This window comes from Suricata suricatta, chromosome 4 (genome assembly GCF_006229205.1).
Source record: "Suricata suricatta isolate VVHF042 chromosome 4, meerkat_22Aug2017_6uvM2_HiC, whole genome shotgun sequence".
Taxonomy (NCBI): domain Eukaryota; kingdom Metazoa; phylum Chordata; class Mammalia; order Carnivora; family Herpestidae; genus Suricata; species Suricata suricatta.
This window is the reverse complement of record NC_043703.1, coordinates 158,065,982-158,079,853: the sequence shown is the minus strand read 5'-3', so window position 1 is coordinate 158,079,853 and position 13,872 is coordinate 158,065,982. Positions and strand designations below refer to the sequence as shown.

General features: G+C 56.2%; 1 protein-coding gene across 4 annotated transcripts in view; it reads left to right on the top strand.

Moving 5' to 3' along the window:
• HPCAL1 (hippocalcin like 1) overlaps positions 1–13,872 on the top strand; it is a 104,454-nt gene that overhangs the window by 84,822 nt on the left and 5,760 nt on the right. Inside the window, exon 3 of one of the 4 annotated variants that reach the window (XM_029938312.1) lies at positions 12,668–12,715. The exons of the other annotated variants lie outside the window; for them this stretch is intronic. The gene's annotated coding sequence lies outside the window, so the exon portion shown is untranslated. The remainder of the gene's footprint in view (positions 1–12,667; positions 12,716–13,872) is intronic. 4 annotated transcript variants of the gene reach the window in all.

Below are 13,872 nucleotides of genomic sequence, written 5' to 3'. Positions count from 1 at the left end.
GTTAAGCAGCCACAAGATCAGTGTCACTGCCTGGGTAGGAACAAGTGGGGGGTAGGAGATGGGCCCCCTGGGTATTTTGGTGTACATGGAAGATGCTTGATAACCTCACCCCCACCATTACCACCAAGAGCTGAGGAATTCTGGGAGTTCGGTGGTACTTCTGACACATCAGCCCCACAGGGGGGTCTAGATCGCGCATGAGGGGCAGGGCACTCACCACACTAACCCAGCGAGGAATCTCGGTGGTAAGCCATATCTCCGTGCTTCTGGATCGAACTACACCATGGACCTCCTAGGGCCTTTAAGTAGTGATCTGCACCTCAAAAAGTTCATAGTTAGCCACGGTTCTTCTGGAAGATGTTAGGGTAACAGGGACACAGAGATTGGGGATTTTGCGGAAGAGGGCGGCAGAGCGTGACCCCCCACGGACCACCCCTGGGTGTTGGGCTTGCAGCCCTGCAGTGTTGCCTCTTCTTCGGCTCCGGCTGGGCGTCGGTGTCGCAGAGGGCTGTCCCCCGGGGCCTTTGTGGAGTAGAGGCCGTGCAGGTTGAGGCAGGACCCTGGGAAAGGGGAGATCCTCCCTGTATTGTAAGCCGAGGGTCCTTTCTACAGTGACATGGGATGACTTTGCAATATCACTTCCTGTAGGCGTCCCGCTCACCCCTCAGCCACCGGGGCAGACCCTGCATGACAAGCATTGTGGGCAAATGCTGGCGACAGGGCATGCACCTGCACGTGCATGCGCACACACACACACACACACACACACACACACGCCGTGAGCGTGCATGGCTTGGCTTGGCATTATCATCAGGCGGGGGCAGGGGGGGTGTGGAATCAATGTGGGGACTGTTGTCCTGGCCCCAGTCAGGACCGCCAGCACCGGGCAGCGAATCACTGCCCTTAGGCATCTCTGAGCTGCTGCTTCGGGTAGGTCTCTCCGCTGCGTCCGGAGATGAGAGGCAGAGCGAGATAGGCAGGGGGCCTTCACCGCCAGCCGGCTGTGCTCAGTGCCCGGAGAGAGCCTCCGCGGTGGGCGAATGGATGCATGATCAAGCCATGTCCCCACCGTGTCGCTGCTCGCTGGCGCCTGGCCTGGGGCCCCCTGAGCCAGGTCCGAGCCCACACAGGGTCTCCCCTCCTTGTGACACAGCCCTGTCGGGGCGGCCCGCGCTGATCCGTCTCACTGCCCGAGGCCCCGATTCCTGGATCAGCCCAGACCGCACGTTTTCTGTCCGGCGGCCCCCTTGACTGTCCCTGGACCTGTCGGGCCGTATGTGCGGATTTCTGGCTGAGAACTCACTGGGGGCATAGTTAACAAAGGTTTGCTCCCGTGGTTGTGCCTGCACCTCACAGGGTCTCCAGGAGACTGGCTCTTTGCCTGCAGTTGGAGACTATCTGGGTTGGAACATCGCGGATGGAAAATTCGGAGACCTGGAGCGCCGGACGAGGGACTCCGGGGGCCCCAGATGGCTGTGGAAGGGCTGGGCCTGGGGCGGACCTGGGGGGGTGTCGGCCGGAGCGTCCAGCCTCCCTGCCTGACTTGCTTCTTCTCCCCAAGTGCCAAGGACCGTGTGCTTCTGCGTTTTCCGCACTGTGCTCATTGGTTACGTGCCCGGAGCGAGTGGAATTCAGCTCCGTGTCCTGGGGGTTTAGGGTCAGGAAGGGACGTGGGCCCCAGCCCGAGCATTAGAGTCTGTCGGGTCTCCCCAGACCCGGATCGCTGCCTTCTATCGCGCCCCCTTGTCCACCCAGCGCCGGAGCTCGGAGCCGGGCTGGCGTGGGAGCGGACTCGGCCTAGACGAGAGGGAGGGCATCCCTGCCCTGGCTTCCCAGCTAGACTGTGAGCAGCGTGAGCACATCCCCCTCTGTGTCTCTCCGGCACTCAGCGCTCGGGTTTTCACTTGATCCGTGCTCGGTTAACACACTTGCTATGTGTGAGTTTGCGCCTGGGTCTCTACTCTCCCTGCAGAACTGGTGGCTCCGGCGCTGTGAGTAAAACGGCCAAGGGCAGCTTTTGCGAGCCCTCTGCTCTCCTGACAGTAAACTCACTCTAACCACGACCGAAGGCTGCTGCCGCTGAGCCGGCAAGGGGCAGCTGGCCCGTCACTGTCTGTGCGCCTCGTGTCCCAGCGGGCTGATGCCGTCGCTGTTGAGAATGACTTACTGTTTTTATTTCTTCCCAAAGACATTAAACATGAATCAAATAGCATATGAGATGATTCACTGGAAGGTTCCTTCCAAGTTAAAAAAAAAAAAACCCACACACAAGAAAAGAATTCTTGGGTACTTAGTGTCATTTGGTGGCCGCTGTGCCGCCGGGACCCCTGCTGCGGGCGGCACCTCGAGGAGCGGACTTTCCTGTAGACACGGCTGCAGTCTGGCACGCCCACATCCCCAGGGGGCCCTACGTGTCTTGAAAATATCTTTTAAGTTTAACATTCATAGTGACGTTCCTTTTTTTTTAATGAAAAAAATGTTTTTAATGTTTTATTTTTGAGAGAGAGAGAGTGCGTGTGTGAGAGCAGGGGAGGGGTAGGGGGGAGGAGACACAGGATCCAAAGTGGGCTCTGTGCTGACAGCAGGGAGCCTGATACAGGGCTTGAACTCACGAACCTTGAGATCATGGCCTGAGTCGAGGTTGGGCTTCACTGACTGAGCCACCCAGGCGCCCCTATAATGACATTTCTTACAGACAGGCTTCTATCCGAGATATCTTAGCATGTGGCCAAACCTCATGCATTCAGGGCACCTGAATTTGGAGTTGGAAGTGGTTCGTTTGGGGCCCATGAGCTGTGAATTCGGTCATCACTGAAGCAGGAATGGAGCACAGATGGGAGACACGTGACTTCTCCTTTTCTCTGAAGAACAGGTGTTGGAATGTCACTGACCCGGACCCGCACCGGTGTGTCTGGGCCGCCGGGATCCCGGGTTGTCATGCTCTGTGCTGGGCAGGCGGGCGAGAAGTGTCTGTAAGAAGTGCAGGCAGCCCACAAGCCCCAGCCTCGGCCTTGGACTTGGCCTCGGCCTCCAGCCAGGTTCTGTTCGATACTGCAGCTGAGCTCACTAAGCACATCACACATTTCTCCTATCCTCCGAGCCGTGATGTGACCTCCAGATATCTGGGGGACGCTTTCAATTTGTCAGTCCTTCGGCACCCTTCACTTTCCTCTTTATCTTCACGGCTGTGCTGTAACACATCAGCAGGTGCGGACTGTTATTCCCATTTCTCAGTTCAGGAAACTGAGGCCCAGAGAAGCTATGAGCATAGCTAAGACCCGTAAGGGACCCAGGGGAGCTCGAGAGAAGCCCAGGCTGTCTGTCTTCTGCGCACCTGCTGCCCAGTGTGGCCCTTCTGTGCACGGCCACCCCCCACGGGTGTTCTGGTCCCATGGACAGAGGAGCGAGCATAGACTTTGTCTGAGGCACTGAGCCTGGGAACCGCCCCACCCCGGGCCTGGCCCAGGGCACCCTCCGCCACCCAAGAGCTGTCCCGAGGGCAGTGGTGTGTGGACACTGCCCCCGGGGATCAGTTTCCCTCCTGGAGGGCAGGGTGTGGAAGAACTGGGGTTCCCATCGTGGCCAGGAGCGGCAGGGCAGAATCGTGGGCTCGTTCTGCCCCAGGCAGCCGTGCTGGACAGTGGACACAGGTAGCCAGATGTGTGGCGGCTGCTGGCCCGAGTCTCCGCACATAATAAGCACAGCTGAGCTGAGTGGGGGCCTCCGCCAGCTCTGTCCTCCCAGGGCCGACTAAAGCGGGGTCAGATCTACAGAGAAGCTGGTCAGGGAGCTTCTGGAATCTCTGACTGGCTTCTGCCTTTAGTCCCCAGGGACCAGAGTACAGGGGCAGTGGGGGGGGTTCTTAGATTTCCACTGGGGGAGCAGTTAGCCCTGGCGGGCTCCGGATCCCTGAGCGGGGGAGCGCCGGGAGATTCACACGTGTGGATGACCCAGCAGTGATAGAGACTCACTCCTTGGCTGGTTGTGTTGTTCTGGGCACTTCACGGGGCTTGGGGACAGTGCAGGGACATTGCAAGCCTCACCGTCCAGCCCTCTTCTGTTTCTCTCCTGGCCTCCCTCTTCCTCGGTGGTGTGTTGCTTCACTGTTCTGTTCACTGAGGCCGCCCCAGCCTCTGTGGCCATGGGTGGGACCTTCCCTGGCCTCCCCCCACATCACTCTGTTCCCTTCTTCCCCCACCTGGAGAACTTCCGGAGCCTTTAAGCCTGGCTCAGACCTCCCGGCCATTGCCAGCGCTCTGGGACAGACTAGCTCTGCTCCTGCACTCCCCACGCAGGGTCCCTCGGTCCCCCCTAAGTGAGCCTCTTCATGCACGTTACCCCTGTGTCTCGTGGATGCTCCTGGGGGAGGGGCCTTCAGGCCCCCGGGAAGGGCTCTGTTGTCTGTCCAGGTGTTCCCACGCCCGGCACAGAGGGGGACATGGCAGTGTTTGCCGCCTAAGGGAACCAGTCCAGAAATTTCTCTGCGCATCGGCCTGCCAGTGGGCGTCTGTCAAAACTCACACAGGGATGGTCATGTGAGGCAGTGTGGGCTTTAAGAAGAGTCACATGGTCTTGTTTTGGATCCTGCCTACAGTTCTTTTCCTGTTGCGTTAGCAGATTCTCCAAGGGAGAGGATCGTTCTCTTGGGCATTTCCTCTTCCTCTTGGGCATTTCCTCTTCCTCTCCCCTCTTCCTTCTTTCCCCGGAGGCTCATTTATGTCTGTGCCACCAACCTGCCTTCCTCCACTGGGCAAGCTAGGTTCAAAGAGTTCCTCCCCGGGAGACTCGAGTGGGCTGGGGCCCTGCTACTCGGTGAAAGACCCCAGCTGGAGGGAGGCAGTGAGGCCCCCGGCCCCAGCCCACCTGCCTCGATGGGGGCGTGTTCACGGAGAGGGGCAAGATGACACGGGTTTGGTGAAGGGACCTCAGGTCTGACACACCCAAGGCGGGCCCTCTGCTTTGGCTGTTCCTATACCAGTAAGTGGGACTTTCCAAAATACCAAGTCTGAATTAGGGAATGCCCCTTCTTGGAGGCCAACCTGAGCAAGAGGGCGCTTTGCCAACCTATTCCACGGTGTTCCTTCCCGATCCCTGATACTGGCGAAGTCACAAAATGTTAGAGCGAGAAGGTCCTAGAAGAAACCCATTCATGTACGCATCCACGAGCCCCTTGGAAGACATAACTATTATTTCCGATCTGTTTGCTGGGCACTAATTGCATGCCGAGCCCTGTTCTGGACAATACGGAGATGCGGGCGGTGGTGAACAAGAGGGGACAGAGTCAATCAAGGTGTCAACATGATGCCAAGTGTCAGGATACCCTGTGACAAGGGGGCAGGGTAAGGAGCCAGTGGGAGGCCCAACACATTTGAGATGGGTTCCTTGGAGGACACACCCCCAAGAGGACTCGTGCACAGCCGTGGACGTGGAGGGAGTGCGCCTGCAGACCAGGTGTAGGGAACAGCAAACGCGAAGGCCCTGAGGCCAGACTGTGTTTGGCATGAACGAAGTGTTCTCTTTCCTCAATGAGCGCACAATCTGTTGAGAGAAAACCACAAGTAAATGGTGTTATACAAGTCAATGTCATGAGTTAAAAAATGGTAGTTGGTAGAGGGAAGAGCAATTGTAGGGGCCTGGGATACGCATTCCTGAACAGGGAACGTCCGAGTTGGGCTTTGCTGGTTGAGTAGAAGTTTGCCGGGCAGCTGAGTCCATTAACCTGTGTTTTCAGAGGCACAGGTATCCTGTTCCTCTTCCTGTTGCATTAGCAGCTTCATGGAGGGAAAGAACATTCTCTTGGGGATTTTTGTCTCCTTTTCTCCATTTTTTCCTGTCTCTCAGCCTCACTTAGAGCATTTCAACCTTGGCTAAGTGGAAAGGAAGGTTCAAGACAGTAAGGGAAGCTCTATGGCTTAGCCAGCTCCCTCAATCTCTCCCTCCCTCCCTCCTTTTATTTTTTAAAGCTTTAGGAAGGCATGGGGGTTTACGCTGCCGGGGATGGGTACACAAGTCAGGAGGGTCTTCAGTTGAACTTCTTAACCAAGGTCACCAGCCTGGAGCCCATCCAGCTGGTAAAAGTAGATGCAGCAGGTTTTCAGGAGGTCCTCTGAACATGAGCTCCTGGAAGTCAGTGGGCTGACTCTGGGTCTGGGCACGCACCCCCTGTAACCGTCAGCCGCAGAGGGGTCTGTCACTGACCGCCTCATTCCCCAGATCTCGCCCAGGGGCTTCTGTTCTCGCTCAGAAGGGGAGGAGGAAACACCCGTTTCTGCCACTCCTTCACCTTAAGGACCTGGGCCATTGCAGCAGCTGGCCTCTAGGAAAGGTCTTGAAGCTGCTGAAAATAGAACTTGTGGGACTCCTGTGTCCTTGTGAATGAAATGTGAATGCCGTGATCTTTCCTGTGTGACCACCTAGAAGTGAAATAAACAGCTGGGTTTGCAGGTAGGGCCTGTAATGAGCGTCAAGATTTCTTGTTTGGTGGCCCCAGGTCTAGGGTCTCAAGGATCTAGCCAGTGCTAAGCAGCCACTAGAAATATAGAATTGGTCACATTCATATGTAATTCTAACTTTCCTTATAGCCACGTTAAAAAGGTAAAAACAGGGGCGCCTGGATGGCTCAGTCGGTCAAGCGTCTGACTTCAGCTTAGGTCATAATCTCCCAGTTCATGGGTTCGAGCCCCACATTGGGCTCTATGCTGACAGCTAGATCAGAGCCTGGGGCCTGTCTTCAGAGTCTGTGTCTCCCTCTCTCTCTGACCCTCCCCTGCTCACACACTCCCTCCCTCTCTCTCTCTCTCTCTCTCTGAAAAATAAAACATTAAAAATTTTTTTTAATTAAAAAGTAAAAAGAAACAGATATTAATGTTACCGACATGATTCATTTAGCTCACTATATCTTAAACGGTATCATTTATCATTCCACATGTAATCAGGACAGAAAAATTACTCTGAGATATTTTATATTATTTTTATGTATCAAGTTGTCAAAACACAGTGTGCATTTTATAGTCTTAGGGCCCATATACGAATTCAGACGGGCCACGTATTGCGTGCTCAATAGGCGGGTGCGGCTGGTGGGCTGGTGGTTGCTTTGTTGGATGTATCTAGGCGGAGTTTCATTTCGGTCCGAGGCGCCTGCTTGCCTGCCTGCGCCCTCTAGCGTCCGCTCTGCTGCATTGCAGCCTGAGCCGCCCCAAAGCGCGCTGTTCTTGCTTTGGTTCTGGCCCGGGTCACAGACTCCTGGGGACAGGACTCACCTTTCCTCAAGCAGCTGCACTAGAAGCCAAGGCTGCATGCAGCTTGCCTCGCACCCACTTACTTGGAGACAAGAAGGACAGATTCTCAGCTTTAGTCTATTTGTTAACGGGTCACCAGGAGAAAGATCCAGGTCTTAACGCTGCTCGAGGAACAGCTCACGCTGCCTGTTTCCTGCTCGTCCCTTCTCTACCCCAGACAGAGTAAGCGCTCTTCTCAAGTGGCCCTCTGGCCCCTTGAAGTTCAGATTCGCAGCGGACAGCCTTCCAGCCTCACCCTGAGCTTTGGCCTTTCATACGGACTCGGTTCCTCCTGCCTTTCCCCCTCTTTTCCCCTCCAAGTGTTTGTAAATCTGCATGGCCCTCTGGAGATCTAACTCGATGAAAGCATTTTTAAGCAATGGATGAAATGTGACCTGTGCCATCGGCCGGTGTGGAGCTGTGATTAATGGCACATTCGAGCACTTGGTTCCCAGGAGCCTCACTGAGCAGTTGGTAGAGCTACGCCATTAAAAAGGCCTTAAATTGTAGGCAGTACCTACTTCGGGTTAAAATTTTTCATAGGGCTCCCCAGCTACATGTTTGCTTCTTTTTTTCCTCTTTCTTTCTTTCTTTTTTACAATTTAGCACATGGAGAACAGTAACAGTCACCGAGAGCTAGAGAGATGGATGTAAGCACTGCTTTAACTCCCTCCTCGTCCCTGCATTACCGTGAATTAAAATGTCATCTCTGACATGCTCAAAAGGCTGCTGCCTGTCTGATCCAAGCCCTGCGTGGTCATGAGGCTTTCAAGCCACCTGAGGTGGCTCCGATCCCAAATTGATCACCCTTCCTGGCACGTCCGTTCTTCCCCCCGTCCGTCAGTGGAGCGGAGAGTAAGGTTTTCTGGTCTATGGATGTAGGATGGCCCCACCAGGGCTGAAGGAGGGAGGGGACGTTTCTGCTGGGAAATGGGGGCGATGGCTTTGTCTTTTCGGAAAGGCCGGCTTCTTGTCATCTGTCTTTCTGGCCAGCCAGTCGTCGATAAGGCTGGTTCCTTGGCTTAATTAGTGACAGAGGTCACTGCGCATGCAGGGTTCCTTTGTCCCCGGTCCCTGCGAGGCCACTTGCTTTGGGCTGAGAGCCTCCGGCAGAGCTGAAATGAGACTCTTTGTATTAACTGTCTCATCCGAGTCCGTGGTACGCGCACGAGAGCCGGTCCAGTGAGGGCTGGCGGTGCTCGGGGTGGGGGCCTTCATTTCGTATTTGTGGGCTCTACTCCATGGTGCAGTGGCCGCCTCCATCACTGTCCATGGACCTGCGCAATGAAAGGGCCCGGGAGAGGTCACAGACAAGCACGTGCCCCAAGGAGCCCACCTCTTTGTCTCTCTGATGGAGACAATGTTGCCTTCTCCCGGCCTAGCCACGCACGGCCTCCACCTATCCAGTTCCCAGGGCCGAGCGTCTGCTTTGTGCTCCCTAGAGGTGGCCTAAGTTTGTTTGTTTGCTTGTCTCTTACATTTATTTATTTTTGAGAAGGGGGAGCAAAGAGAAGGAGACAGAGGTTCCAAGGCAGGGTCCTTGCTGTGAGTGCAGAGCCCAATGCAGGGCTTGAACTCACCAACTGAGCTTGTGACTTGAGCTGAAGTCAGGACTTGGCTACTTAACTGACTGAGCCACCCAGGCACCCCGAGGTGGCCTGAGTTTTGATTCCACGTGCAGTCTTCCTAGGCAGACTGCCTCGTCCCCTCCCTGGGAATGGGTGATTCCTCCCCGGAGCACCCTCCCAACCCCAACACGTTACATCTTGTGCCCCGTCCACCGATACCAGTGGCGTAAGCAGCCCAGAGCGCTGAGAACTGGGACGCGCATTCCGAGGGCCCAATGGGCTGGAACAGACCGCACACACCCGCGCTGCGCCCCAGTCTGTCGCCAGGCTGAGCACATGCTGGGGGCCAGCATGGCCCGAGCTCCTGGACCTGGGTGTGTGGGGAGCAGAGCGCCGGCCAGTGGACACGTGTGAGGGAGCACTCCCGCCATTAAGTGGCTCAGGACACAGTGGCAGGTGTGATGAGGCACGCAGACCTGCAGGCCACACGTTTCCAGATTCTTCCAGGGAATCCTCTATCACCTTCTGGGACTCCTCTGCCTTTCCTCGGAGGGGGTCACCTCTTGTGAGGAGGGGCTTCCCTACATCAGCTACAGACCCAGGAATCTCCGGCCTGCGCCGTCTAGACCCAGGGGTCTTAGACTTTCAGAGCAGGAAGGCGCCCTGGTCCTGGGAGGAGACCCCCTCCCACCACAGCCCTGTTGGGAGGACCCCTGGTGCTCAGGCTGCATGTCGGGAAAGAGGGGCTGGGAGTCCGGGTGCTCAGTCTTGCATGTCACCTTTGGGGACACACTTGGGGAGGAGCTGGCAAAGCACGAAATTGCTCCCCAGGCACATTTGCTGCGCGCTCTGCCCGTTACCGTCTAGCTTGGCGCTGACCCGACTCGTCCCGTCTCCCTAATCTGGTGCCTTCGTGCCCACAAATGTCTGCTGTCTCGGGCAGAGGAGGTGGTGGGAATTCGGCCTCTCGATGGGATCTGAAGGCACATAAATCACAGAAACCTTCTGAGGCAAACTGATAGCATCGTCCTGAGTGGCGGTTTCATGTTTGGGGAAGTGAGTGGATCCTAAAAGGATGGATCCTGAGCCCTCGGAGCCTAGAACTTCCCAGAAGCCCACTCGTTTCCATGGTGAAAAGGCAGGAATGCTAATCAGGGGGAAGAATGGACCATTAACGATCCAAGGTGGCCGTCTGTGACCGTGTTGCCCTCCCCTGGCTGCAAAGGGGCTGACAACGAGCAAATTGTCCCACAGTCCATGGACCTTCTGGTTGTCCCTTCTTCCGTGGTCAGGACTTAGACTTCGGGAACCGCCCGGTAGCCGGTACGGGGTTCTGCCCTGCTGTTGTCGCTCAGGTCAGTGCCCAGGGACAGCCATCTTTGTGTCCCAGGGCTGTCGTGACAAAGTAACACAGACCGGGCCGCTTCAAGGGCAGGGATTTATTTTCTCACAGCCCTTGAAGCCAGAAGTCTGGGATAAGTTGTCGGCAGGTTCAGTCCCTTCCGAGGCCTCTCCTTGGCTTGCAGATGGCTGTCTGGCTGTGACCTCTCCTGCTATCCCTCTGTCTGTGCCCCAGGCTCCTCTTGTAAGGACACCGGTCACATCGGATTAGGACACACCCCAGTGACCTCGTTTTACCTTGTCTTGTAAAGGCCCGGTCTCCAAACACAGTCACCTTCTGAGGGGAATGTGGGTCGCACGGGTCACGGAGCAGCAGCTGTGCTGTCCTATCCTGGTCCTCTCTGGCTGGGCACCGCGTGATGCCGCCCCCCCCCGTGGCGACATGAGGGTGCACGCTGTCAGTGGGAACAGCACCAGGCGCGGGGGAAGCCGGGAAGGAGGGTGAGCAGGTGCGGCCGAAGCCATCCAAGGTGTGGGTGGGACACTGACCAGGAGGCGCCAGTGGGGAGATTCCCCAGTTTACGAGGAGCATGGAAAGGATGAAGGGTTAACAGCAGCTGAACCGATGAGAGAACTGGAAAATGACCCTTTTCAAGCCCGGGTAATACCAGGCTGGAAGTGTGAAGACTTCAGGGAGGGGAAGGTCACATCTGGGGGCCCCAGATCGGGTGCTGCTCCGTGCCCGAGGCTCCGAGGACCATCACCCACCTCCTTGCTCGGCAGACACAGAGACATCAGACTGCCTTCGAGAAGCCACACAGTGGGTGACCCCGCCCCCCGGTGCCCCACTGGCCTGGGAGTCACAGGCCACGGACCTGCTGGGCCACCGCTCTGCGGTCCAGAACTCGCCGTTCAGAAGTCCTGAGTGACAGGAGGTGTGCGGTGAGCAGGTCACTACAGAGATCCTCACGGGAACGGGGAGAGTTCACAGGGAACAGAGAGTGTGGAGCGCGTCCATGGCCCTGAGGCCCCAGGGCTCCGCCTACTGCTTGGCTCGCCCGTTCTGTGTAGCTTCATCACAGTTACCCTCGGCGTCCCCGCGCAGCACCAGGGGACTCCGAGTTTCCCCAATGTGTGTGGGAGAACATGCACCCAGGAGGCTGGTGTGGGCAGGGGGCGCCTCAGCGAGGGACCAGCCTCAGTGCACGGGTCTCGGGGTCACGCCTGAGGCTGCCTGGATCTGGTCCCCTCCTTGGAGCGCAGGCAGGCGATGGACAGATGGACGGGCAGAGAAGAACGGGCACCTGGCCTGAGGCCCAGGCGGTTCCTCCCCTGCCCTCAGCTCCCACCCTTGGGTCTGGTGACCAAGGTGCTTCAGCTATGGGGCCGAGGGATGCCTGACCCAGCAGAGTCATGCACCCCGCCCCCTCTCCGTGCATGTCAGCTCGGGCTGCCCTCACGAGGTCCTGGAGCTTAAATAGCAGGAATGGACTCCCTCACAGCCCTGGAGGCCGAGAGTCAGCATTGAAGGTGTGGGCAGCGGCCTCTGAAGCCTGCGGGGAAGCATCTGTTCTGGCTTCTGGAAAGCTCCGCTGTCCCTTGGCTTGGGGATGACTCTGTCTTCTCCACATGTCTCCCTTCTGTACTGTGTCCAATGTTGCCTTTATTCTAAGGACACCCCGATAACCTCATCCTAACCTTGATCATCTACAGAGTCCCCGTTTCCAATGTCATGTTCACAGGTACTAGGGGTTAAAACCTCAACATCTTTTTTTGGGGGGTTGGGAGAGTCCTGGCTTGGCCGTGACCTCAGGATGCCCGGGGAGACAGACCTGCCACACTGAGCCGTGCCCGGTCCTGCACTGACAGTCCTGGGGCACATGGCCCTGGCCGCCCGGCCGGGCCCCCCAGGTGCAGAGCCACCCTGGGGCGCTGTCGTCAGGTCCCCCGAGGTGACCCCTGGGAGGACCCGGGAGCTCATCTGGCTGAGGCCCCAAGAGCGATCACAAAAATGCAGAGTCAAGAGGGAGCCCACATCTCCAAACCTGGCTTAGCTTTTTTCCCAACAGGGCAGAGACGTTAATGGGCATCATGGTTGTTTTTCCTCTCCCGTCAGACATTTTGGTGTCTGATGTTTTGATGTTCACTTTTTTAATTTTAATGTACAAATTGCAATCGGGATTGAAAAAATCTGAATTTCCAAAAGGACCAGTAACTGCATCAGCTATATGTTAACACCCAAACTTTGCGGGGGGGGGTCCCCAGAGCATGCTAGGAGGCCCATGCCACCCCAACCCCCCGGGGTGGGTCAGGGAGCTGGCTGGTGCAGGCGCGGGGGCTCCCCCATCTGGACGCTGTGGCCTCGTTCTAGATCACACGGCAGTTGGCGAGGTGGCCTCATGGGTGGAGCCTGGACTCGGGTGGGGCAGGGGCAGATCCCCCCCATTGGTCCTGCCCTTGACATTGCCTCTCCTCACCCAGAAACTGACAGCCAACTTACTTAGACACCTGCTGGTGGCCAACCTACAGGTAAGAAGGCAGAGAGAGATTGTAAACCCTGACGCTGTAAAAACACCAGTTCCCACGACAGAAACTGCCAAGGGAGGAAGCGGGGCAGGACTGGAAGCTTGATCTTATGGAGGGAGAACCAAGGGTCCGGTTGCTTGATCAAGAAATGGAGGTTTGGTTATTCTTATTTTTGTATAAGTTTTCGAATAGAAAATACATACACAGAGTTTGACATTTTACAATTTTTGCAAAAGGTTTTGCATTCAAAACTCCCCGTTCGCCTCTCGGCCGTCAGCCGTCTCTCTCTGGCCAGTGTTATGTCCTAAATAGGTCCTCCGGGACACAAAACATGCATACGTGTAGTGTTTTCTCTTTCACAAATAGAAGCAAATTCTGTGCTGCTCTGAACGTTCTCCTTCCACTTTAAAATGCATCTTGAGGGGCGCCTGGGCGGCTCAGTCAGTTAAGCCTCCAGCTTAGGCTCAGGTCATGATCTCACGACTTGTGGGTTTGAGCCCCGCATCGGGCTCTGTGCTGACAGCTAGCTCAGAGCCTGGAGCCTGCTTCCGATTCTGTGTTTCCCTCCCTCTCTCTCTGCTCCTCCCCTGCTCCCATTCTTTCTTTCTGTGTCTCAAAAATAAATAAACATTAAAAAAATTATTTAATGCATCTTGATCGCTGCTTCTTAGCACGCAATGACGGATGCCTGGGTTCTTACTACAGACAGTGGCGCAGGAAGCGGCAGCGTCTCGGGCTGTTGGCACAGGTCACAGTATCTTTAGCAATGCTCCTCGAAACGGGATAGCTGGGCGCTTGTGATTTTGAAAGATGTTGCCAAACCGCCCTCCGTAGGAGTTAGGAAGGGAACTTTAAGTGTATAATTTCAAGTTATAAAGATAACAAGTAAAAACAGGGATATGTCTCATAAAACTAGTAAAACCAGGAGGCGGCAAAGGAGGAGATGCCGGGAGATGAGCGGAACCGCCTCTGGTACCGCTCCTGATGGGGACTCAGTCCACACTGTGCAGAGGGTACAAATACAGCAGTTCAAAGTGGTCCCTCTGGGGCTGGGGCACGACACATCTTCCCCTTACTGTCTGCTTTTCTACATGCTTGAAAAATGATTAAGCCACGTTCATGTGTCCCTGGCAGAGGCAGCAAATAAAATGAGGCCGTGA